General features: G+C 36.8%; 1 long non-coding RNA gene across 1 annotated transcript; it reads left to right on the top strand.

Moving 5' to 3' along the window:
- Window positions 1-333: 333 nt before the first annotated feature.
- On the top strand, window positions 334-3,766 carry LOC116414409 (uncharacterized). The gene is made up of 5 exons (XR_015292948.1): window positions 334-887; window positions 1,289-1,645; window positions 2,351-2,440; window positions 2,533-2,554; window positions 2,627-3,766. It is a non-coding gene; the product is annotated as an uncharacterized LOC116414409 (long non-coding RNA).
- Window positions 3,767-5,375: the final 1,609 nt, after the last annotated feature.

The following is a 5,375-nucleotide window of genomic DNA, read 5'->3' as shown; positions in this document are numbered from 1 at the left end:
TAAAGCCGGAAATTTTAATTTGGAAGACGATAATCAGGTTCAGGCGCATCGAGAAAGTTCGACGACGGTGAATCAGAGGAATCGCTCGACGAAAATTCAATCCAGACGCGAGAAGAATCGATAGAAGTGATCAGACTGAAACAATTGGGTAATCTTGTACTTGATTTGTATATTAAAATCTTGAATTTGGAAAAAAAAAGGGAAAGAATTTATTCGCACATACATATATAATTTGCCTCCCACGGCGATTTCTCTTGTCGAGTCGTCCTCGCGTGGCACGCGTGCGCGCAGATAAGAACGATTATATAGGCACGCTCGTTATTCCGAGCAACCGGCTCACGCTCGAATAATAATAGCGCGGTGAAACGACAAACGTCTTATCGCTCGAGCGTTTAAATATAAACGCCCTTGCTTCCTCGATCTCTCCAATTAATCGAGCGGATTGTTGAACGCGTTAATGCGTGGCCGTGTACTTTCTGCTACTGAAACTAATCACGCCGGATACGTCCGATTTAAATTGCATGCAACGGTTCTCAACTTGCAAATCGTGAAATTAATGCATATATGTATGTATTTGGTATAACACGAAAGGCGATTTTTCTTAGTATCGTGAGGGAGATATTGCCGTCGATTCGTTTCCCGAGAATGGCCGACTTGCAACGCATTTCAAAAACAGTGACATTATTGTCGGCAAGAAGAGAGTGGTGTGGTGTGAGGGGAAGAATGGTCAATTGAAAATGTGAAGAAGAAGAAGAAGAAGAAGAAGAAGAATAAAGTTTTTTTTCCGTTGACACTTCGTTTCCGAGAGAATTGAATTGAAAAGCGAGCCGGTGTCCGACCGATCGTTGGCTCGTTCCACTCGTATGTCCGATTAATCGTTGATCACGGTATGTTTTATATATGTTTCAATTTCACAAGTCGATTATACAATTAAGAATCAATTATATCTACATGTATTTCATGCATTTTTATTTAAATTTGATCTTCGGAAAATTTAATTCTCTCTTTTTATTTTGAGCCACACAATCTTAATTCGAATTAAACGAATTTTTTTTTCCAAATTAAAAAACCTCCAATTCTAATTTTATCTTTTCTCTATTCTTACTTTCCACAAATCCATGAAAATCTATCCACAGATAGCCACGCGTATTTCGCACACTTTTCGATCATCCATCTCCCCCTCCCAAAAAACGGAAGCTTTCAAATTTCATCATCCATAATTCTTCTTCTTACTTCGATTTGCCTCGATTCCACACACTTAATATCTGTTAATATCTGCTTTCCACAGGCATAGTTTCGAAAAATATTGAAAAACGTCATATGTGTACGAGACACAACAGAGAGAGAGAGAGAGAAAGAGGAAGAGAGATTAAACAGGAAAACGGGCAGTTTGCTCTACCAGTGACTCGTTTTTTCGTGCAATTCTTATTCCATCCCAAACGAATCCGTTTCTGCTCCGTCGCCTTTCATTTTTTTCAACGCCACCTCGCGGGATGAAAAATTCGAGATCGAGGGGAACCATCTTGGGATTGAAATGGGCGCCGCCATTACCGATTGGAAGTATGGAAGGTCGAATGTTCGCGCCTAAAATAACGTATCCTTTCTAAAAGAAATAAGAAAAGGAGAGGTCGATGATGGAGGGGAGGTGAGGAGAGATCGAAAGTTGGACGGTTGGAGGACAACAGTGCGTTTAAATAGAGCGAGAATCGTCTGGGGAAATATGGCGCGTGATGGAAAGCTTGGTATTTTGAATTAGAGAGGGGGATTTATTCTTTAGAAAATTCTACGTGAATGATAGTGGATTTGGAGTTTCTTTTCGAATTTCTTTTCCACGACGAATAATCTCTTCCCAGTCTTTCGAAAATTCGATATTCAGAATACGTCACGTCTTCGATTGCCGATATTTCTGTAATTTCATTCGCACAGCCTTTTGTCCCTCTTTCAATCGTTCCTGTCTCACGCGTTTTCACGTTTCAAGTTGATATATGTATAAATATGTTATATCGTATACTCGTGTTAGATGTTCGTCGATCTCATCGAATCGAAATATTGAAAGACGATCGATACTTCGGCGAGCAATATTTAACTGTGATATTTTTGTTAATATCAAATAATTATATATCGTTTATATATCACTAAAATAAAAAATAAAACATGAAAAAAAGAAATGTTTTAAAATATCGCTTCGGTAATATAATTTAAAATTAGAACGTATATTTTTCTTATCACTGATTATAAAATGCATCCTGTTTTGTCCTGGTACAAGATAAAAGTTTAAAATCTCATTTTGATCCTCTTTCCAAAGTATATTTTCGTCAACTTTCTCTAATATGCTTTCTATTTTTTCCAGCTTCTCGAGAAAAAGGCGCATTCAACGAAATGTTGACGAATATAGCGACGAAGTTTCAGTATAAATTTTGGATTTCTGTTATAACAACTTGTACGTTTACTTTTTATAATTTATAAAATAATTAGAATATATTGTCCAGTATTATAATTTGATTTTATTAAAAATATTTTTTTTATGTTTAGAACGATCGGCTGTGCCAAAAGAGTAAGTTGAAGGATTAATTTTTAAATTTTTGTTCCTGGAAAACCAGTTAAACATTTCTGTATAAATCGCAAGGGGAAGAAACTTGGAGGATCTCGACGAGGGAGAAAAAGTTAATCAGTCTTCCTTTTCTTCTATCCAAGAGCGCGGTGACAATCGAAGATTAATCGAACTGGTGGTAGAAGAGAAAGAAAGTGGATCAGAATGTTGCGTGATAAACACGAGCCTTTCGAAAGCCTTTTCTCGAACGAGACGAAAAAAACATTTCCATCCGCTGTTGAGAAAGCACATAACGAATAACGAGAAAATAAGCGAGAATTAATTAAAGAGAAGATGATGGAAGGCGAGAGATAAAAACTAGGATAACAGAGAGATAAGAAAAAATGAGTAAAGCAGATAGGAAGCGAGAAATCGAGGGGGGGGGGGAATTCATCCTTGCCTTTCATTCCTTATCTCGCGGAAAATAAAGGGGTCAGTCTGTTTGCTCGAGAAAGCGTGTATACACGCCACGGTTACAGAGTGAAAAAATTACGTATCCAACTCGAGGCAGAGGAAATAAAAATGGAAAAGAAGGAACCATTACTAACTAAGGAAAGATTCGTGAAAACTGATCGAACGGTTGATCAAAGAAGAAGAAAGAGAGAGAACAGGTGCAGGTCGCGATAAACGGTATTCGTTAAACGAGGCTACGCCCCGAGTTAATTGCTTAAGTGTCGGAATCGGTTTACGTAGAGTCGAGAAGCGCTATCTAGAAATTCCAACGCAGCCTTGTCCGAAAGACGACCGCCAGGATACATCGCGTGGAATAATCGAAAACGATCCATCTACATCAGTAGATTACCCCGTGTATACCTTGTTCCACCGTGTATAACACGGATACCGAGATTACATTTGTTCGTTTCGAAGACGCAGAGCGGACGTTTGTGAAACGTTAAAGGCGATTTTGCGCGCGTGAGGTGGTGAAAGTAGTAGCGTGGAAAGTGGAAGTTTTTTCACGGGTGCAGGTTTGATTTTTAATTTCCATCGAACGTGACAATGGTAGTTCGTTAGTTGTTGATTATTGCTTGATTAAATCGCGTGTCTTTTAAATCTGAGAAATTATTTATTATTTTGTTAAGGAAAATACGTGTCTACGATTATTCTATTTCATGTTATTTGTGTGGAAAATGTTTCTTTTACACGTATACTCGTGCAAATAAATTATGTGGTATAATATTTTAATATTTTATTAAATTATAACAAAGTTTTGTTTGTGTAATTATGAAAAGGAAAAGAAAAGTTATTTAATTATTATTACAAAGAAAAACACAGAACTCTTTTCTTATCCTAATATAAAAATATTTCTTTTTATAAAAAAGATATTCTATAAATTATTTAAACAAAATTTTATAAGCAATATTAAAAATTGAATTATTATCTACATAGTATAATATTTTGATACTAAATTATATGAATAAAATATTATACTTGTGCGATTATATAGAAGAAAAACAAGCCTCGAGTTATCACTAATTATAATTAAAAAAAGAAAAAGAAAGCACGATTCCATTCTTGCCCCTTCGTCTCTCGAATCAGGGCGCACGCTTGGTCGTGCGACTCCTACTTTAGCACGAGTGCATATCCAGTTCGTTATCTTTGCTGTGTGTATGCTCGGTAGATAAGGGTCTCTCCGTCTCTAAACCCATTACGTACGCGCGCGAGCACACGTCTAGCCCCGGCCCAAACGTTAGCAACCCCTATTTCAATTTTACGCCGACTTGCCTGAAACCCTATCAGCTATGACGTTGATGGAACATAATTGTGGCACGGCTTTATACCAACCCCTTTTGGCTCTCCCTCTTTCTTTCTCTCTCTTTCCTCGAGAAAATTCCATTCCTTCCGATATTTACGTTTTCGAGAAACGAACATAGTCGTAGTATTATCTTATCGTCTCGAAATCATTTCGAAAAGAGTGGAGGAGATCGCTTTGATAAAACTGTCAACAGTGTTGGCTGAGGATTCGAGGAGATGAAAGATCATGTACAACATATATGCATATAATGGAATGCAATAACTTGGGTATCTCGTTTCCTTTCCTCTCTCCTTTTCTATTTTTTTTTAATCGTTTCGGGGGAAATCCTGCCCGTTATATCGCATGGGATAAAGTAAGATTCGTCGAAATGCAAAAGGCTCGTTGAAAAGGAGCGGGATGGATATCCCGAATGATGAACGTTAAAACGAAAATGGAACCTCGAGATTATAACCTAACTTTTGACCGCCTGTATCGAGCAGGCAATCATTTATGGATTACTGCTGTTTCTTTCTTGTTCTGTGTATCTTCGTTGAACGGTTGCTGAAGGAAAATATATAGAAGAAAGAGAAAGAAAAAAAATGTACCTCAATTTTCAATCGTTCATCAATTATCGATAAATTTTTTCAAATAGAAGATAGAGATTGTTTTATCTACAGATAGAAATCTTCGTTTGGTTAATCGTTTAAAGAGGTTTCACATCTTTGCAAAAATAATACACATATTGTAATTTAATTTTTCAAATATCTACCATGGTTTTTGAAAAAATCGTACAGCGAAATTTAATTTTAAATGATCTTTCTATTCTCGTGAAAATTTTCGAAGAAAATCCTATGCTCTTTCCGTTGTCACGTGTTGCAGACGCGAATATCATAGAAAAATTCGAAAAAAGGAAGCTTCGTCCATTCGTTGCACGATCCTCGTTCGCAAAGTTAGAAAGTTGGAGATTCAATCGCTCTCGATCGAAAAAAGAAATTATTAATTTACCGTTCGTAAAATTGGACTTACCATCGATCGATAAAAAAGAAAAAAAAA

Source organism: Apis florea, unplaced genomic scaffold, assembly GCF_048593485.1.
Source record: "Apis florea isolate Af1SG1 unplaced genomic scaffold, ASM4859348v1 contig_3203_pilon, whole genome shotgun sequence".
In the NCBI taxonomy this organism is placed as follows: Eukaryota; Metazoa; Arthropoda; class Insecta; order Hymenoptera; family Apidae; genus Apis; species Apis florea.
Note: the sequence above shows the minus strand (reverse complement) of the source record. Positions and strands in the feature narration are given on the sequence as shown.